The following is a 21,939-nucleotide window of genomic DNA, read 5'->3' as shown; positions in this document are numbered from 1 at the left end:
CTTCTCTTGGGTACCCTGTTCTGTCCCCCCACCTGCAGGCTTGCCCCTAAGAAGATACCAACAGAAGGATCTTTCTAAAACGAAGGGTTGATCTTCTCACTGTTCTCTTACAGTTCTGCATCTCTCTTCATTTCTCACAGAGAAAAGCCCAGCTTCCTATGCCAGTGGACAAAGCTCCAGCGATGTCGCCTGTCCACACTGCAACGCTGCTTCTTACAGCAGCCCCACAGCTAGGTACTGCTTCACAGCAGCTTCCTGGAGAGAACCTTGAGGCATGCCAGTCCTGTGGCCGGGATGCTCTTACTGCTTTGTCCATCTTGTGTGCTGCAAAACCCCTACTTGTCCTTTGATCTCAGCTTTGCTTAGAGACCTTCCCTCTTATGCACGTGACTGGCTTCTCTCCATCTCAGCACTGTCTGCACTGCTTTCATGGCACAGACTTTGTTCATCTCACTCATGAATATTTAGGCCATTGAGGGTTAAGACCACGCTTTTCAGTTTCACTTGCGCTTGCATAATTAAGCTAGTGGATAGCAGAGAAACTGATCTCACATTGTATAATGAAAAGACATCATTGGCAGAAATTCCAGAATTGCTTTCATATTCCTTTGGATGCCTGGGAAGGGGGAAATAGGGAAGTCTCTACAATGAGAAGTTGGTCATGGGACAAACCATGATCATCCCTGTATTTTCTGCAACTTACCCGCAAAGAACAATGTGACATCAGCAACTGGGTATTTGTTATGTAGGCAACTCTGAAGACTTTTCAGACAATTCTGCTTATAAAGGACAGTCTTGTCACAAAAAGAGTGATTGTAAAGAAAAAAATCCTAAGAAATGAAAAACAGGGCAGAAAGCTCTTTTTTACTCTGCAGTGACTGTAAAATGCTTCTTACATCCCTATTCTCTACTCCACAATCTTTGTCACCTCACAGCTGTCCCAGAGCCTCCCAGATGCCAAATCCCCAAACTTTCTATCATGTTTTCACAATTCTGTCCCCGCCCCACTCCTACCCTCTCTCCTCACCATGCTCAGCTGGTTCTTGCAATCTCAACTCACTTGCCTTCCGTGGCTATGCCTGCCCAACTCATCCTCCGGAGTCACAATTTAGGCCCCTCTCTGTCTTTTGTCATTCCCTTCTAGGAGAAAAGAGCCTTAACCCAGACAGCAAAGCCAGCAGAAGGAACTGTGCTGAAGCAGGGGGTGACACGGGAGCAGGCAGGTGAATTCATATAGTACTGAATCCTATCCATGTGTAGGCAGGATCACTATTCAATGTTTTCACTGATGTGCCAAATAGTAGTGAAGAATAAATCAATTAAGTACTGAGTGATTGTTTGATTACAGAAAAATGCAGAATTCCAGACACTTGCATCAGTAAAGAGGATATAAGTTTCCCTAAACAATCCCCCAACATGCAGTAGTCGTGATCAGATCTGTGTGTCACAGGAACAGCGTCTGCCCTGCACATATGAGCCGACCCCTGCAGTACTTGGTTTCAACAGTCAGGGGCTGAGGAGGACAAAACTTAACCTTTCTTAAGAAAGAGAAAAGCTGTCTGACCTTCACTGGGGAAAACTGTACATTTCTGCCTCATGGCCCAGTACAAAAGTGAGTAGGACAAATCCTATGAAGAGTGATGGCCCGTTTTCTTCAGAGAGAAAAGTGTTAGAATCATGAATTATTTTCTCGTGCCCTGAGTGGACCAAGTAGGCGACAAAGTGGAATGTCAGGAAACTCTCTAGAGTCTTCCGTGAGGTCACCTAAATGACACACAGTTACAGCCTGGGGAGGCCATCAGAGAGCAATGCTTGCCTAACAGCACATCAAGTGCTGCTGGAGAAGGCGCTGGGTGGGTGAGGGCTGGGAAGGGCTGGAGGGCACTAACCACACAGCAGAGGGCTTTGATGGCAGAGACCCAGGAGGAAAGAAGACAGGCGAGACGGAGAAGTGGACAAACTCAGAGCTGGAGGCAGGCAAGAGCCAGCCAGAGAGGCCTGGACAGAGCTTGGGGGAGCCTGACCAGGCTTACACAACAAGGGCTAAATGCCCCCGAGCGGGGGGCTGCCTGCTCTGCATTAAAGTTTTGGCCTCCCCAATAGTGGAAACTGCTAATAGCCTTCCCCCCCCCACCCCCCGCTCAGCAGAAGCTGCAGCTCCTCTACTGACAAGGGTCAGATGAAAGAGTTTAAATCAAATGCATTATTACAGTAAAAACAGAAACAGTAATTCTGCTAAATAAAATTTGTCCCTGCTTAAAAAACAGTCTCTGAAGATCAATCCAGAAATGCAGGAACAACAGGAAGCGAGCAACCAGATCAAGAAGAGGGAGTCAGCAATAAAGCATGACAGAGGTTATAGAACATTGTGAACCAGCGAGGACTTGGGAAAACAACCCTTTAAACAGATGTCAGAACTAAAGAATATGGATTGGTAAGATTCACATCACCCAAATAAATCATTTGGAAGTGTCTTGAAAGAAAAGCTACACAATAATAACTCCAGTAATTTGTAGGCAAGGCAGAAAGGCAAGACTTGATTTTTTCTGTGCCAAATGTAGACCAGAGACAGTGATCTATTTTGACAGTAAATAGGCTGGCAAAAGCGGCTAGGGAATTAAAGGAGATGTTTGAAGGCATTTTATCTTCATGTCTTTATTGACGTCCCTTCTGTCAGGGGTTCTCGCAGCTTCACTTTTGACCTTGGTCCTCCCCCATCTGCTCTAGATTTCACCAACGTTTTCATTTTGGATTTCCCATGAGAGAATTTCAGAAATAGAACCAAAAGGGTTGAGGAGGAAACTGGGATGTTAAATGTTGGCTGGTGGATGTGTCTTTCCTACCACAGTCCACTGGAGTCTACTGACCACACTGTATGTTCTAGGGCCCAAGATGGGCCTCGTGCCTCTGCAGAATCAGCATCTTGCACAGTGCTTGGCACCTTATGTGGGCTCGTGTTTGTCAACTTCTCAACAATCAGGTTCCATGGAGCAAAGTTCTGGGTATGGTCAACTTTTTTGAAAACATAAGAAACATTTTATAAAACCAAGGAAACTCTAAGAGTATGAGTAGATAACCACCAACCCACCCAAAATATTAGCCCAAATTTTTCACTTCAGCATAGGAAAATGAGAAGAGTGTGTAGCAAACAGTGAAATGTGGCAATGAGTTTGAAAACAGGGACGACCGACCCTACATCACTGGCCAGCTAACACGATGAACCCAGTAGGGTTAATCAGTATCTTTCCTCCCTGGAAACCAAGTTCCACTGTGTGGAGAGATTTCAGCAGGAAGCACAGTCCACTGACTACTCAGTTTGAGAACGGGCGGACTTGGCAGGTGCATTTTCAACAGTGTAAAATATTTTATATGACTGTCCCCGAAATCGTACTAAAACGATTTGCTGTCAGCAAGAAATTATTCAACATTCTTTAAGTATTACTTTTACGGTACACAGGGAAATTGTAACAGAGAACTGTGTGGTCTATAGTAAATTTGGAAGTCTCAAATTATTTTCTTGGCAGAAATAATGTATAAATAAGATTCTACAGAAAATTGCTATTTAGGTGTACAGTTTTCTAGAAGCAGGTGACTGGGTTAGAAGATTCCCATTCTGTCCATGCTGCCTCTGGAGCATCCCGGAGACAGCTCTTATCTCACTGTACTGTCACTGCAGGTTCACCTTTGTCCTGCACCACATGTGGAATCCTAGAGTCCACAGGGAAGGTCTTCAGTATTGCGTGCCTCACCATCCTACCCAGGGCTCAGTGCAAAGTGCAGAGTAGGTGTGTGATAAATACCTGGTGTGTACACAAGTAGCAGCCAAAGCAAGAGCAGCAGCTACAGGGATTCATCTGGGGAGAAAAACAATAAGCAAACTATCTGTGAGTTTATTTGTAATTTTAAAAATATCAATGAAACCCTATTAATGTAGCAAGTTCGTTACTTTTAAAAGTGTCATAACATCAAAGGAAAAAGAGTGGGTTTCATGCTCAAAACCAACTACTGTCATCAATTTTTTCCCAGCTCAGAATCCTGAAATTCAACCACACCACAACCAAATCGTGTATTTGCTATTAAAATATCTATGCAGATGGCTCATAACTCCCTACCCACAAGTTTTTACACTGAGACAATAGGTTTCAGGATAGACAATTGGTGTGGGAGTTAAGATGCCACATGGGTGCAGGCATCCCACATCAGAGGGACTGGGTTCAAGTCTGAGCTTTGCTCCCAACTCCAGCTTCCTTCTAATGTGCTATCTTGGAGGCAGCTGCTCATGTCTCAAGGACTTGGGTCTCACTGCAATTCAGGTGGAGACTCATACTAAGTTCTCAGTTCCTGGTTTTGGCCTGCTCTGGTTGTTTTGGATATTTGGGAATGAACCAGTAGATGAGGGATGTGTGTCTCTGCCTGTCTTTGAAATTAAAACAGTTTTTAAATATTCCAGAAAATATATCTGGCTTAACTGAAAATTGACAGGGCCTGGTACATTGGTTCAACTGGCTAATCCTCCACTTGCAAGCTGCTCCACTTCTGATCCGACTCCCTGCTTATGGTCTGGCAGAGCAGTGGAGGATGGCCAAACCCTTGCAACCTTGTACCAGCATGGGAGACCCAGAAGAGGATCCTGGCTTCTGGCTTTGTATAGGCTCAGCTCTGGCCACTGCAGCTGTTTGGGGAGTCAAACAATGGATGGAAGATCTTTCTCGTGGTCTCCTTCTCTCTGTAAATCTGCCTTTCCAATAAAAATAAATAAATCTTCAAAAAAAAGATGAAAGATGTCATAAACAGAGGAGGCACGAAGCTGACCTAACAGTGGGAAACACACATAACCTCACCTTTATTGAAGGACTCTAGACATCAGTGCTTTTATGACTGAAGGAGGCAGCAGCAATGACCTCAAGGAACAGTCAGGAGAGGAAGCTTCTCATGCCTAGAGCCTACAGTGTGTTCTAGAGAAAAATAAGACTTGAGGGAAGAAATTATTTAGCAAGGAGAGACTTGCTTTATTTATGAATAAGAAGACTCCTCCTTTACTCTGGATAACACTCTAAGAAAATTCTTCAAACCCAACCCTCTATGAGTCATCAGCTGGCAAAATACCTGTCTTGCTTTAAATTCCCAGCATGGCAGCAGTGGCTTCCCCTAATTTGACAGGGTCTTGATGATATCGGGTGCCTAGGAAGCCTTCACTATGTCTTTGTTGGATAAATAAACTTCATAAGAATAACAGAAACCAGGGAGTCCCGTTGATATGTGGGGCTCAGTATTCATGGGATTCCAAAGTTGCTGAGCCTGGTACAATGGATCTGAATGCACCTCAGGAATGAAACCACTTGACCATGAAGACTCCCATGTAGGTGTCATGATCAATGCGTAAGAGGCACCTGTGGAACAAACTATTTCTTTGACAACCAGATGGGATCTCCTGCTCCAAAGGAACCTGCTTCTCTCTGTGGCTTGACACTGGCACAGATGTTAACTTAGCATCCTGGGCAGCTAATGGAAGGATTCATCCTTTCACCTCTAGACAGGTATGGATGTTCCTAATGCTGTCCTCTTCTTGTAGTCAATGGGCTGGGATGGCACAGTGCATGCATGTGTCTCCAGAGTGAGCGCACAATGTGTCCCTGAGCCCCACAGCCGTCCCAGGGGGCCTCCTTGCTTATCATTTGTTCTCTTTCGTTACTGATATTGAGCAGCAGTGTTTTTAGCCTCACGTGTGCCACTGGAGACAAGAAATGTCCATGAATGACCCCAAGAGATTTTAGGAATAAATACAAGAGGAAAACCATGGGAAAAGATTGTGAGGGGAGGTTTCATTTTTCTCATGGGGGTCATTTTAAAAATAAGATCTCTGAAAAGAGAATTCAAATGAGTGCACATAAGCAAAGACAACTTAATTAACTTTTGCTTCAAGAGGGAGAAATATGAAAACCTGATTTTAAAATTAAGCAGGGAAAAAGTTCAAACAAAAACAAAAGCTCCAAAGAATGGTCAAAATAAAAAGTTAATAAAGAAGCCAACAAGCCAAAGATCATCAAGGGCTGCTGTGTTGCATTCAAAGCTGTCAGAGGCCAAATTCATACTCCCTGAGTAGGATGGGGTCTTCACAAAATTCACAAAAAATATAATTAATCTGAAGTTATGCATGGATTTTCAAGTGTCTTTGTATTAAAACAATCTCTTAAGTCCAGTTTGCTGTGCCCTTTTAACATATTTTTATATCATTCTTCTCTGAAGTGCAAAATAGATCGGGTATTACTAATGGACCATTTGAGAGCTTTTACCTTCTAAGAATGGGTGCAGTTTAACATTCAAATTTATAAATGTATATTGACACCTACAAGGTGCCAGCAGGAAGTAAAACAGGACCAGACTCTTCTTTCATCAAGTTTATATGATAGGAGAAAATCAAAGAATGAAGCAGTCAGAGACATACAAGCAAGAAAGCATGAAGAAAAACAGAATGGAAGCAGAGTGGCAGGCATGTCCGCAATGTTCATGCAGGATGGTCAAGAAAGGATGCTGGTGAGGGTGGTCACTTAGCACAGATGAGCCACACCATGCGGACCCAAAGGTCCTATCAGAGTTCCTGGATTTGAGTCAGCTCTGCTGCTGATTCCAGCTTTCTGCTGATGCCAATGGGGAGGCAGCATATGATGTCAGGAAGCAGACCTGACGCTCAGGCGTAGAACTTGGATTGAGTTCCCTGCTCCTGGATCCTGCCTGACCAAGCCCCTGCTGTTGTGGGTATTTGGTAAGGGACAAAGTAGATGAAGACAACTTTCTTTCTCTGCCTTTGAAAAAGAAACTAAGAGTGTTGGTTGTTTTTTTATTTCTACCCTTGCCCTTACCCTTCCCAACTTATTCTCCTATTTCTTTGCTTTACTCTGTGCCCACTGTTTCTTGAAGATCACCCCAATTATTCTTCGTTCCTGCTGTTTACCTCCTTGCATGGTCTCATATACATGTTGGCTCAGAACTGACATCAAGAGAATGTGGCTGAGGTGACAGTATGTAATTTTCAAGTCTAGGTCACAAAAGCTACTGTAGCTTCCGCCTTGGCCTCATAGGTCATGCACTGTGTCAGGAGGAGACTCAAGCAGCCAGGTGCAGAGGTCCATATGGAGAATTTCTCGGGTCTCCTGCTAACAATCAATAACAAGTTGACTGCCCTGTAAGTTAGCTATTTTGGAAATGGATCATCCACACAGACCAACTTTCAAACTCTCTGCTAAGCTTTATTGTTCTTATTTTTTATATTATTGGAAAGTCAGATTCAGAGACAAGATCTTCTGTCTGCTGGTTCACTACCCAAGTGTTAGTTTTTACATGCAGTAAGTCCTTACATGCAGCTAATTCCAGCAGCCAAGTCCTCTTTTCACAATAAGTTTACCACAAGCCAAAATACCAGATGTAGCGAGGTACCTAGGAGGCTCTTTATTCCAACAAAGTAGGAAGGAGAGAGGGGTGATGGGTGATGCAGTGAAAAAAAAAAAAAAAAGGAAAAGGCTCTTGCGGAAGCTCATTTTATACAAATCAGGTGAGCCTGGAAGGTGTGTGTAGGGGCTTGGGGAATTGGCTGGGAGGGGCTGTGGGCAGACCCTAAGGGTTTGGTGACTGAGATTGTTGGAGCCACAGGTGATTGGTAGGTGGCAGGCACGAGAGACTGGTGGGTGGGGTTCTCGGTAAAAAGCAATGAGGTTACATCCCATTGATGGACAACAAAACAACATGAATTTTGTGAGCTGTAGGAACGGGAAGCAGGAAGTGGCACTGGGTCCAAAATGGCAGGGTCCTTCAGGCAGATGTTGGAATCACTCCTCACACCAAGTGGTTGCAACAGCTGGGCCTGAGCTGATCCAAGCCAGGAGCTACTTTTAGGTCTCCCACCCGGGTACAGGGGCCCAAGGCTTTGGGCCATTCTCTCCCGCTTTCTCAGGCCACAAGCAGGGAGCTGGATGAGAAGTTGAACAGCTGGGATATGAACTGGTGTCCATATGGGATCGCTGCACTTGCAAAGCAAGGACTTTAGCCACTGGGCTATCAAACTGGCCAAAATACCAAATAGTTTGACTGTAATGTCAAATGGGACCAGAGCTGGAAACAAACAGGACAAAATTCTTCCAAATTCTTGACACACACAGACTGTAAGAGATAATTGATTTCTTTCAAGACACTATGTTTTGACGGTAACTTGTTACACACCAATAAATAACTTGCACTGTATCATCCCAGCTCCCTTAGCCTCTGATTCCCATCTGTCTTCATCAATGGGAAGAAGATAAGGTCAGTGGGTTTATTCCTTAGTTTTCTGTTCTGATTCTAGTTTGCTTCCTGAAAAATTTTCTGCCTAGCCCTATGGCTCTCCGGGACAACAGCTCCCTTTGTGGCCCTTCCCTTTCAAATCCAGGTGTGGTATCAGATCTCGCTGTGGGTTTTCTTAAATGTGCATGGAATTCTATAAATAAGTCCTTTCATTTTCCTGTGAGTGAAGTCACTTCATTTTCCTACCAAGACTCAGGTTGACATAAAAGTCCTCCTATAGGGAAAGGACATTGGCAGACTTCTAGAGGAAGTGAGTGAAGGAGGGAGGCCTCTGAGAACCTGGGGAAGTGTTCCAGCAACAGCACAGACCTTGAAATTAGCAGATTCATTAAAAAAATGGAAGCATATTCAAGGATGAGGATGGGGAAGCAGCAGCCATAGGGCCCTGTGAGCAGGTCTTAGCATGTCACAGCTGCACTGTATGATGGGCAGTCAGAAAGCGGGGTGCAAACGGTCTGAACTACAATGTGAGACCAGAATGTAGGCAGTGAAAACGGAAACTGGGAAAACCATCAGGAAGTTTGTTTCAGGATTTTGAAAGAGGGTAGCTGGGGTTCATCAGAAGGATGAGGGAAGGAAATTCAGACTGCTCATTTTGACTTCAACAAAGAAAATAGCAATCTGCTGACTACCAAGAAAAGCAGTAACTGTCATTTCTCATTTCAAAAACAATAATAATAATAATCCACAAAATCTATAGTATAGAATCATGGAATATTACTATGAGAAAACCTGAAAATCTTTTTTTGTAGGATATTCTCAACTTGTGTTGGAAGTGCGATCAACTCTGCTAATGTAACTGCAAAGGTTAGACCAAATAAACAAAGCAGCTGTGTCCGTTCTGGGGCCAAGGGCCCCTCTGGCCGGTCAGAGGATGAATTTTGCCCCGAGTGGAGGATTATGGCAGTGGTGGTTACAGACGGCAATCTTACTGCTTAACCTCACATGACTTTCTTTTTATAGATTTGAAATCTGACTACCTTCAGCACCAGGAGCTGATGTGACAGGAAACCAGACTTAACAGACACTTCCGCTTTTCTGGGGACAGCATGAAGGGCCCTACTTCCGCAGTCCGAGCTCTTCTTACCAGAAAAACAGAGCTGGGCTCCCAGTAACCCTCTGCTGTCCCCTACTTTGGCTACCTGCTCTTCCTCTGCAGGGTGGAGGTTCAGAGAGGGTTTAGCAATCCCAGGTGGAACCTGCGTGGACAGACTTTCCTCGGATGATGGACAGAGACCAAGTGGGCCCCTTGGACTGGGGGAGAAGGCAGCAAGCACTCTTGCCTCCTGGCTCACTACCCTCATTGTCCACAGCCCAGAGGACCCTCTCTTGAGGCCCACAGGCGGCTGCTGCTGCTGCTGCTGTTTGCAGAGCAACCTCTGACTAAAAATTCTGTTGGCTTCCAGGAAGAAACACAGCCCACTGGGATAGAAGGGCCTCCTTTCCCCTCCCCCTCTGGTTACCATGACAACCACAAGTGACTGATTTCCTGGTTGCCATGTCAATGCCATGGGATCCTGGTCATTGCACCACACAAAGACGTCAGTGGGAGCAGGGATCGAAACCAAGAAATCCTACTGAAAAAAAGACCAAGCTCTGTATCTCAAGCTTCCCTTTCTTGCCCCGGGAATGGAGGCAGGGAAGCAAGTGTGATGAGAACCTAAGGCTCTTCCTGGGGCTGCTGGCGGCACTGACTGGGGAAATCCCCAGGAGCTGGCCTGGCGACGACAGGAGCACAGATGTCACTCTCAGGTGGCTGGAACCCTTCAGCCTGCGTCCCACTGAGAGGAAGTCTCACGCATTTAACTGTAGTGGGAGAGCTTAGCTAGACTGAAAACAAAACAAGAATTAGGGCTCCCAGACATTTTTTTTAAGGCTGTTGTTTTTATGGTTCGATGGTTTAAAAAGCGAGATTCCAGATGCTTTCGGGTAACATTCAGTTGCTGTTAAATTTTCATTTCTATTCATTAACTTTGGAGAATGAAACAAAAAAAATAGACCTATTTTTCTATCTCCTTTAACTGATCCAAGATACCCTGAAAAATAAAACACACAAGCCAAAAATTGATTAACCCAGATTTCTGTGATTTGCATGGCTTTGATGTTCTCTGTGTTGGCAAGATTTATGAAGAGTACTTATATGAGAAAAATTATGCATGTATTTTGCATTACCTTAAATATATACAAAAGTGAAAGGTGCTGATAACTTGCCTGATACCCTGACTTTGTATCACAAACACATCTCAAAATTAAACGGTTTAAAATCAATCTTTTTTTTAAAAGGAAGAAAATCCCCACCTTTTTGTATTTCGACAAATTATTCATCACATGGCTTCAAAGCCTGGTCAGGCAGCCTATCTATAGTTTACTGAAATACATACTGACACTGACCAGTGCTGTAACTGCCGGCAGCTGAAGTGTGAGGTCATTTTTTAACACCTATCTTTGCACAGATTAGAGTGACAACACACAGATGCCTCTCATGCTTCGTAGACAGTTTGAGCTGTGATGCAGACAGAGACAAAGCCCTGAGCCCAGGGAACTCAGAAGTTACAAAGACGCCCCAGGCCCTGTCACCACCAATTCTTACTGTTTCTTGCAGCATTTTAGCATTTCCACCACTAAGTCATTCTTGTCTATACAGCATCAGTAATGTCACAAATGGCCGAATGGTTGGATAAGAATTCAAAGCTCAAAGAATCATAGGCTTGAGAACGTTAATCAGAGGGCTGATGCCATGGTGTATCAGGTTAAACTGCCTCCCGTGATGCTGGCATCTCATGTGGGAATGCAACTTTGAATGGTGGCCACCATGCTTTTTAAATTTTATTTTTTTGCTCCATTGGCTGCCATGCTTTCAATCCAGCTCCTTGCTAATGCATCTTGGAGAGCAAGGACAGCCGGCTCAAGACCTTGGGCCCTGGCAACCTACAGGGAGACACAGAGTTCCCAGCTACTGGTTTCAGCTAGGCTCAGTCTGGAGTAATTTTACTATTTGGAGAGTGAAACAGTTCATGGAAGATCTCTCTCTCTCACTCACTCTCTGTGTCACTCTCCTTTCACATGAATAAATCTTTTTTTTTTTTAAAGCATGTTAGCCAGTTTTGCTTGGCAAAGGCCTTCTCAGGGCTTTGCTGCCCATGAACTCTGTGCTTCCTGTACCCCTCTGATCCCTAGCGCTCTCTTCACAGAAATCTTCCTGTCCTTCAGAGTGGACTTTGACCAATGCTGGATCACATGGTCTGAGTTGGATATACAATTACAATGTAAAGATACATGAATTTTTACTCAGGATTTAAAATTATGTAAAATTTTACAGTGATTTATTCCATATGGTATCTTCAGTGAGCCAAAAACAGATTCTCAAGGGAATCAAGTGGAAAAAAAATTCAGAAAGAATCCATAACAAATGAGGTATTTTCTAGAATAGTTTAAAACTAATAATAACGGTACTTCATAAAATTTACAAACGAAATTACAAGGTAAGTTTATTTTGGCAGAAAAGAAGTTTGAAATCCATACATACATGGATTTTTTAAAAAGGTCATGGAGAATGCATACTGTGAAAAAATGTCTCATGTATTTCAGATTTTTGCACCAAAATACATTTATCTCTCAATTCCACTGGCCATGAATTTATTGAAGCACTCATGCACATAAGCACGTATTTTTATTTTCAAGTTTATTCTATCTTCTGAAGTTAAGAGATTAAATTCCCTAGCAAAATCTGCAATTCTTCCAACTCATCTCAAAGCAAACTGTGGCGGGGTGAGGAGGAGGGGGCCTCTGAGGAGCAGAAAGGTGATGCCGCCAGCAGGGCATCTGCTGGAATATCTGGTGGACTGTTCTCAGAAGGAGCCACAGCAATGCGGCCTGAGACTTCTGGGGACTGAGGCCTCACCACTGGAGTCTGGGAGTCAATGGGGAGCATCCATGTGACCTCAGGCAGAGGAAAGGGAGAAGAGACAAAAATAAGGGGAGGGTGAGAGGGAGAAAGGAGGGAGGGAAAGAAAGAGGCAAAAGGGAGAACAAGGGAAAAAGGGAGAGGGCAGTAGGAAAGGGAAGGAGAGAAAGGAATGGGAGATGGAGAGGAGAGGGAAGGGGGAGAAGGCAGAGGGAGAGAGATGTTTCCCTTCAGTTCCAGTAAATATTACAGTCCAAGCAAAAGGATTACACCTGGGTCCCTCCTTTAGCATCAAAGACAAACCAACCACCCTGTGAGGTGCATGCTGGAGCCTGAACAGGCCTGTGGCTATTCTGCTGGTACCTCCAGTGAAGCCACACATATGTTGGGACAATGGGTGGCCAGCTACTAAGCACTTTCATGTGTACCGAGCCTTGTGACTGCTGCTGAAGAAATGCTGCCTGCCACTCCCAGGTACAAGTACCAGAGGGCACGGCTTGAAGAGCTGAAGAGGACGCAGGAAAAAGAAACACAATGAACTGTTTTGTCCCAAACCTGGGAAAGACATATGCTCTCTCTTGCTCTCTGCAGAAAGAACGCATATTAAAATTGGATTTCAAGAAATCTTATTTCAAGATATGAACACCAGACTGAAAGACTAATTGTACCTTCGTTCACAAATCCCTATGTCTAGACTAGATATTATCAGGACTACTGTCTCCTACCCGAACGTGATTTCAATGTCCGGGCTCTGAATAGCATACTTATGTTTTTTTAAAAAAATCTTACTTTCATTATTGTTTAGGTCAGGAGAGAGCAAAGAGGCATGACGTCATAATGGGCATTTGAGAAGGCAGCCTTTCAGACAACAGGAAAACAACACAACGCAGAGTGTTCAGAGACCAAGTGAATTTTCTGAACTTCTGTGTGTGGATGGTTTAGTACACTCAACATGTAAATGCATTTTTCACGCAGCTTTTCCTGACTAGGAGGATTTCCTCTTCCTTGCTGAGCTTGTGCGGTGTGGAAGCTGTCATTAGAATCACAGCGGCACAGGTTTCAAGTACTACCTGCGATGTACTTCATAAAGGAGCTTTGGTTTCAGTCCCAGTTCCCCCATTTACGGCCCAGTCCCCTGTGAATGTGCCTGGAAATGCATCAAAAAGTGGCCCAAGTGCTTGCGTCCTGCCACCCAAATGAGAGAGCTGGACAGAGTTCCAGGCTCCCTGGTGGTGCAATTATTTGGAGAATGAACCAGAGCATGAAAGTCTCTCTGCCCTTCAAATAAAGTAAATCAAAAAAAAAAAAAAAAAAAAAAACTCAGATGCCATTGTGCAGTCTTGAAGAAAAGCATTTCACTGCCTGTGCAGCCACCTCTCGGCTGGAAGCCATGGTCTTTTTCATGGTAATTTCCTCTATTCTGACATTCTCCCTCTGTGTGACTTCATGTGTTGCCTGCTTATTTGATTTGCTTTCAGCAGTTCTACTGAAGTGTTGTATTCTGAAGTCAGCCGACCTGGACTCAGAGCAATACTCCTGCTACCGACCGGCTGTGAGGCATTACTGTGCATCAGGGCTCTCATCTGTGGGGAAAATGACAGCTCCCACCTTGGTGGGTCACGAAGAGGATCCCATGAGTTTATATGCAATAGTGTCAGGCTCTTTGTTCTGGTATAGCCTCTACACTTGAGGTGCTCAGGCCTGGACACACATCAGAACGAGCTGGCGAGAGACAGCAAGGAACACACGTTTGGGCCTGCTGCCATAGATCAACTGTGTGAGTATGGCTTGGTTGCAATAGAGGACACATTGCAGCTGACTCCTGGAATGACACATGAGACACTGTTTAAGATCTGGGGGTCCTGTGGAGTTGTCCCTGGTTGTTCTCCCTTTTCCTCTTCAGCTATCCCCCATCTGTTGTCATCTCACAAAGGTAAGTCTCAGATTTTATACATTTTGGCTTTTCTGTCTAATAGAGAAATCCATTGGCTAAAGTGAACAAGCTCAGTATTTTATGAGGCCCAGATTCACATGGTCACCTTCCACCAGGTGTACCTATGGCCCCCACCTCTTACACCAAGGCTCCAACTCATCTTCTGCAATGAGAAATAATATACTACATTTCAGACATTATTCACATGTATGATTGAGCCTGTTTAGATATCTGAAGGCAGGGCTTTGTTTAGGAGAATTTCAAAAAAGTCACAGAAAACAGAATTGAAAAATAATTTCATTTTTTTTGTGCAAAAGATGAAATTCATACATATGAGAGGTCTTCAAAAAGCTCACAAAAATTGGTATAGTGAAAAAACTATACATGGATTTCAAAATACTTTCTGCAGTAAAATAAATTTATATTTTATTACACTCTTAAAATGTATTTATTTATTTGAAGGAGTTAGAGAGAGAGCACTTTCATCTACTGGTTCACTCCCCAGAGGAATGTAACAACTGGGGCTGGGACAGACTGAAGCCAGGAACCAGGTTTCCCATGTGGGTGGCAGGGACCCAAACATTTGGGTCATCAACTGCTCTTTTTACAAACACATTAGCAGGAAGCTGAATCAGAGTGGAGCAAGCCAGGATTCAAACCAGCACCCATCTATGCGATGTTGGCATCCAAGGCAATGGATTTACTTGCTATGCCACAACGCTGGCTGTTTTTAATTCCACTTTTTTATGAACTTCTTTTTTTTTTAAGATTTTATTATTATTGGAAAGCTGGATATACAGAGAGGAGGAGAGACAGCGAGGAAGATCTTCCATCTGACAACTCACTCCTCAAGTGAGCGCCAACGGCCGGTGCTGTGCCGATCCGAAGCTAGGAACCAGGAACCTCTTCCAGGTCTTCCACACGCGGGTGCAGGGTCCCAATACATTGGGCCGTCCTCCACTGCTTTCCCAGGCCACAAGCAGGGAGCTGGATGGGAAGTGGAGCTGCCGGGATTAGAACCGGCGCCCATATGGGATCCCAGGGCTTTCAAGGCGAGGACTTTAGCCGCTAGGCCACGCCGCTGGGCCCTCTATGAACTTCTTAAGGCATCTCTGTGTAACGTAATGGACAGAAAAGAAGTTTCCTAGCATATCAGCTTAGGAAGTTTGCAAAAAGGCAGTCACTTAACACAAGTCTGAAAGCTGGGATGACTTCCCTGGTGGCCTGGCCTGGGGACAGAGCTATGCAGGCAGCTCCCTTCACTCTCCTCTCCCTGGATCCAAGGCTCCCTCAGTCACTGGGGGAAATCTTGAGATCCTGGAGTGAGTGGCAGCTTGGACGGCAAGGGTAATGAACAAAATGTCAGATGCAAAGGCTTTAAGGAGGCTGAGGGAGCAGCTAGGGGAAAAGAGAAGGCTGTTGGCGGATGGAACAAGCCCACTGGGGAGCTTGGAAAGGGGGTAACTCCCCCTGTGGTTTCTGATCAAGCCACCCAGTGAGAGTCATGATCTCTCGTGACATGAGCAGCTCACCTGTGCCTACCCTTACAGGCATTTTGACAACTTATATTTTATGCTCCCTTATTGCTAGCTGTAAGCAACTGATAGCAAACGGCCACAATGACTCCCCAGTGTTCACTTTAAGACAGGCAAGCAAACAGCAATTCTCCAAGATCATCTTGCAACTGGCTCAAGTTCACAAGTATGGAAATTCCCTGTTAGAATGCTAACAGTGGGCCCAGGTCTGAAGTGAGACACGGGTCTGCACATAGTCTGGACCTCTTGTACCACTGGCTGATGGTAACAGTTCTTCGTTCCCCCCAAGAATTATTTATTTATTTATTTGGAAAGGCAGAATTGCAGAGACAGAAGGAGACAGAGAAGAAGAGCTCCTTCACCTACCGTTTCAGCTTCCAGATGTCCATGATATTCATGGCTGAGTCAGCCGAAAGCCTTGGGCCCAGAACTCCGTGGGCAGCAGAGGGCTAAGTCTTCAGGTCATTTCTCACTGCTTCCACAGGCTTATTAGAAGGAAGCTGGATTGCAAGTAGAGCAACCAGGACTTAAACTGGCACTCACATGGGCACTTCACATGTTGGTACTTCAGCAGTGACTTAACACACTGTGCCACAAAGCTGGTCCCTTCCTTTATGCCAAAAAGACTTTGTATTCCATCTTGAGCCTTTGTTGTTGATTTTGTACTGTGGCTTTTCATTTAAGGGGATAACTGCATAATGGAGACTATCATATCTAGATGTGAGGATACAATGCAGTATGCATCTCTACTTCCAGCCAAAGATGGACTCCCAATGAGACTGTTTACCATATCTTGACAATAGGATGCTGGACCCTCTGCCATTGTCCATGCCCACAATGATGGACATATGACTGTGTATGAAGAGCTACACTATAGTAATGATATAGGGGAACTCAGCGAGGTGGGAGGGAATTGGAGAGGGGATAAGGGAAGTCCCAGGGCCTATGGAACTGTATCATAAAATGATAATAATAAAAAGAAGTAAAATTTAAAAAAATAAGAAGGTATAATTTTCACATGGTGAAATTCATCCTTTCACGAGTACAGCTGCTTGGGTTCTGACATACGGGAGTATAACCAGCACCACAGTGAACTTCTCATCTGGCTGCATCAATCACCCGAATTCTCTCGTGCCTCCTGGCAGTTCATTCCATGCCCACTGATCCCTGCCCACTGCTGATGGCTCAATGTCCGCTTTCCTACAATGTCCAAAAAGCAGAGGCCTGCCATAGGAAGCACCTCAGGATAATGCATTGGAGACTCAGGCACACTGTTGTGTCAACTCATCTGTCACCTGGTGAGCATCATACATGAGCTGCTGTCAGGATGGATGGGCAGGCAGGAATCCCAGGTTAGAACTTCAGGGTGATTAAGACAAGTTGTTTGAGGTACGATTTTTAACATAGCTTACCTCATAAATATTTGTACATAACCTCTTACCTGTCACACACAGTTCTAAGTGCTTTATGAGTGATAAGTCATTTAATTGTAACTCTTCTAAATTAGGATTTATTATTGTTTCCATTTTACAGATAAGTCAAGCCTGTGAAGGCTGAGAAATTTGCCAAAATTTACCTAGCAAGTAAGTGAAATGGGCTTGAGGCCAAATAGCTGAATAGCCTAATGGTTCTCTTCCCTCCCCCGACCCCACGAACCATTCATCTACAGTTAGGGAGAAGCCAGGGCAATCCTGGAGCCTGTTTTTCCATTGGTGAAATGCAGCCTTCCTCAGAATCCCAAGTTGTACTGGTTTGTGCAGTATGAACAAAAATAACTAAAGATCTAGAAACACAGTCCAGAGCTGTTAAAAAATCTAAATTCAGATTATCTACAAAAACAGAAACTGACTCTATTCTGTAAATGAGCAAAATCTGTCCTGAGATCAAGGACTTAATCGGGAACAAGCACAAAACACTGAACACAAAAATGACCAGGTCTTACTCAGAACACATGAAGAGAAAATCAGCAGTGTCATTCATAAGAAGTTAGATTTGTATTTTACTAATAGTTTGATGTGCTTACAGTTACGATGGCTGAAAGGCACATTTAAATATGTGTTCTCTAGGCCAGTGTGGTGGAAGAGTAGGTAAAAGCCCTGGTCTGTGGTACCAACATTCTATATGGGTGCTAGTTGGAGTCCCAACTGTTTCACTTCCAATTTAGCTCCCTATTAATGAACTTGTGAAAATCATGGTCTTGGATCCCTGAATCCACGTGAGAGACCCAGAAGCTCCTGGCTCTGATTATGGTCTGGCCCAACTCCAGTTGAGCCAGCAGATGAAAGATCTGCCTGCCACCCCGGCCCATCTTTCTCTCTCTTTTTCTCTCTTTCCCTAACTCTGCCTTTCAAATAAATAAAATGTTGAAAAATGCATTCTCCACCGAATGCTGATTAGATCCCTGTTTTTTTTAAATACAGGACTATATTCAATGAATTTTTCTACTGTATATACACTGCAGCAAAAGAAACAAGGATTCTGTAATAAAAAAGATCTCGATATCATTTCTGATGATGAATTTAAACTAGTTTATTGATCTCCTTGGTTTTCAATTTCTTCTATAGAAATAGGATTAATAATAGCTACGTTTCAGAAGTGTATGGATCTCAGGAGATGATGAATGTTAAAATATGTACAATATTCCAAATTTGGAAATTGTAGAACAGGGGTAGTATATGAATTGAATCAGGTATATTATTTGGTTTATCTACATGGGGATCTTTTTCTGTGGATGGAGATGTTTTACAACTCTGCAACTGTAAAAGTTAACTTGTAGAAAACCTAAGCATGTGCATTACTGTCAAAAAACGAAGAAGGGATATTATTTGAGGGTTAAAAAGACCATCCCAACTTGTTTGTGTGAGGGCCGAATGTGTGGTGGGCAGGATCAGGCTGGACTCCAACACCCATTGGTTCGTGTAGAAGACAGGGCTGGAGACAGAACTGACCCAGCAATTGCAATGACCAGCATGTACATAAGCTGATTGGGGCGATGGACTATGCCGGATCCTGTACTGGCATACACACACAAGAATTAGGTCTGGGATCACCTCAGATGAAATTTCTTTGGGGATCCCTCCAACTGAACTGCTGCTCTCAGAACCCCAACCATGAAGAGAATTGCAGGTTTCAGGATCTGACCATGGACTATATGTGTCAAAGCTGAGCCTCCTCAGAGGCTCAGAAGGAGCAGTGGACAGCATATCCAGAAGCAAATGGAGGATATGGCAGCACACTGGAGCCTACAGAGGATACCTGGTGCCATAACAGAGGGTGGAAGACAGAACAACTCAATCAACTATGCCAGCCATGTGCTGGCAGTGAATACCGGGCCAAATAGAGACTCTAAGGTAGACTATCAGCTAGTGGATTCTGGAGAGATTTCACCATGCGTGGAATGGCGAGATTGGCAGCAATTCAGAACGGCTGGAATTATCAAAGCCACTTAAGCAGGACCCTCGGAGCTTGCCCCACATCGGGGACCCCTGGGATGGGTGGGAGGTTTGGTGGAGCTTCTCCCTTTATCTCCCTCTTTACCACAGACACAGAAAAAAAAGAAAGAAAAAGAGAGAGAGAGAGAGAGAATGTGGAAACAATGGTCTTACCCACTTTCCTGTAGTCCTTGACCCTTTGTGCCCTAATCAACTATGTAAAGATTATCAAAATAAAACAATAATTAAAAAAGACCACCCCAACGTTGTATTATTATTGACCTATAAGACAAGATTAACAATTTTGCATATAAATTATGAATCTTATTCAAGCATTCTTTTTTTTAAATTTAACTCTATAAATACTTCAATCTGGGCCTAAAACAATTGATAGCTTAGTCAATAAATCCTTGCCTTGCACGCCTAGGATCTCATACTGGCACTGGTTTGTGTCCCAGATGTTCCACTTCCCATTCAGCTCCCTGCTTGTGGCCTGGGAAAGTAATACAAGGGCCATGAGCCTGTGTGGGAGACCCGAAAGCAGCTCCTGGCTTTGGGCCAGATCAGCCCCAGCAGTTGCAGCCAGCTGAGAAGTGAACCAGCAGATGGAAGCTATTTCCCTCTGTATCTCCTTCTCTATGTAAATTTGCCTTTCCAATAAGAATAAATAAATCTTTGTAAAAATTACTTCAATTTTTAAAATTATTCTGCTGGTTCCTTCGTTAGTGAATTAATAAAAATTGCTGGGCCCAGCACAGTAGCCTAGTGGTTAAAGTCCTCGCCTTGCACATGCCAGGATCCCATACAGGTGCCGGTTCTAATCCTGGCAGCTCTATTTCTCATCCAGCTCCCTGCCTGTGGCCTGTGAAAGCAGTCAAGGATGGCCCAAAGCCTTGGGACCCTGAACCTGCATGGGAGACCCGGAAGAAGTTCTGGGGTCCTGGCTTTGTATTGGCACAGTTTCAGCCATTGTGGCTGCTTGGGGAGTGAATCAGCAGATGAAAGATCTCCCTCTCTGTCTTTCCTCTTCTCTATATCTGCCTTTCCAATAAAAATTAAGTTAATCTTAAAAAAAAATAAAAGCTGCTACCATCAGCTCACCTTGCATTAGAATATACTGGGTTTTTTTAGTCTATATCTGATAACATTTAGTATGTGCTTAACAAATTATAGCCCTAATGCTCACCCACAGGTGTTCTCTTCCTTCCATGTCCAGATGTGTGAAGCGATAGAAAGTGACACATGCTTCTTTGACACCTGGATTTCTAACTTTTGTTTTACTTCATTAGTTTCAAGATCACATGAAGGCATAATACTAAGATATTATTACTGCATTTATTTTTATTAAAAAGCTTTGCATCATTTGCTGGCATTGAACTTAGAAGCAAGCATAGAGGATGTATCTCACTTGACTCTCGAAGGAACCCCACAAAATTATATTCTTCAGATTTATATTAAAGACCACAGATGCACAGAGGGCTCAAGGTCACTCAATGGCTTCCTGACTTTAGAATGGAGACTACCATCAGGTCCAACCCTTGCTCTGTTACTCCTTACTATTGCCACAGACTAAGTGTGTCCCCCAAATTCCAGCTCCCAAGGCAATGTTACTTGCAGTGGGACATTTAGGAGGTATTAGGTCATAAGTTCTCCTGGAAGTGGTCAGTGCAAGAGATGGGAGATGGATAACCACCCTCTCCCTCCCTCTGTCAAGTGAGGATACAATGAGGACAGCCTCTGTATGCTGGGAAGAGGGTGCTTGCCCAACATCAGATGGGCAGGAACTCTGAGAACCGTTTGAATTTGATTTCTGTTGTCGAAGCTGGCCAGTGTACAGTATTCTGCCATAGTGATCAGACCAGCTTAGACACCTGCCAAATCCACTTGCAGCTTGATTTTGGCAGAATGGACTTACCCTCAATTTCCAAGGTTGGACGTCAACACTTTCTTTTTAAGCGTCCACCAGCCAAACACTTGGAAATCAACATCAAGATAACTTTTACAAAGTGGTAGGCAAAAGAAAAATACAGTATTTTACCTATGATTTCCTACTTTGTTAAATGTTTACATTTACTCAAAATCCTGAAATGAAGACAGTTCGGGCCTTGGGAGTCTTCAACATGTGGGTCTCAAAGCAGTCACCATGGCTCTGTGGATTGAACTGCAACTTGTGATTCCAGCATCCCTTATCAGGGCACCGCTCTGAGTCCGGACTGCTGCTCTTCCAAGCCAGGCCCCTGCTCATGCCTCTGAAAAGGCAGCAGATCACTGCCAGGTACTTGAGTCACTGCTACTCAAGAGGGAAACCCAAACAGAGTTCCTGACTTTGGCCTGGCCCAAACCTGGCTGTAGATATGGGGAGGCAGAACAATCCTCTAAGTTTGCTGTATGCTGTTTTTCTTAGAGGCACCTATCTAAGTGCTTGCAGTGGACCAAAGGGCATGAGAATATGAGCAGGTCAGCTGCTGGCATGCTGGGCAATGCTGTGGTTCTGGCTAGGGAGGTAAAGAGAGGCATGAAGAGTAGTTAGCCCTTATTTACCTTGATACCCATGGACTTCAGAACTATCACAAAGAGAGAGAGCCAAGAGCGCAGGAGGTCTGATCATAAACACCATCCTCCATTGCTAGTTACAGAAGATTGGCTCCAGGCCTCTTGCAGACACCAGCAACAGGGCATGCTCAAGCTCCTTCTAAAAACTGGTGTAGAATTGGCACAGAACTTACAGAGGCATCCTCCCAATCCTCTGCATGTGTCATAAGACTGTGCATTCTCAAGGAATTCCTTAACACTTTCCCTCAT

General features: G+C 44.2%; 1 protein-coding gene across 5 annotated transcripts in view; it reads right to left on the bottom strand.

The window, feature by feature from the left end:
* The window catches only part of GNG2 (G protein subunit gamma 2), a 127,584-nt gene extending 106,450 nt beyond the window's left edge, over positions 1-21,134 (bottom strand). For 2 of the 5 annotated variants that reach the window (XM_058666432.1, XM_058666435.1), the window contains exon 1: positions 21,053-21,119. The gene's annotated coding sequence lies outside the window, so the exon portion shown is untranslated. Of the gene's footprint in view, positions 1-9,314; positions 9,391-21,052 lie in introns of those variants that run through there. The other 3 variants (XM_058666433.1, XM_058666437.1, XM_058666436.1) reach the window with 3 other exon arrangements.
* Between the last annotated feature and the right edge of the window lie 805 nt (positions 21,135-21,939).

This window comes from Ochotona princeps, chromosome 6 (assembly GCF_030435755.1).
Source record: "Ochotona princeps isolate mOchPri1 chromosome 6, mOchPri1.hap1, whole genome shotgun sequence".
NCBI classification, from domain to species: domain Eukaryota; kingdom Metazoa; phylum Chordata; class Mammalia; order Lagomorpha; family Ochotonidae; genus Ochotona; species Ochotona princeps.
The sequence above is the reverse complement of the archived record's forward strand: the minus strand, read 5'-3'. Positions and strand labels throughout refer to the sequence as shown.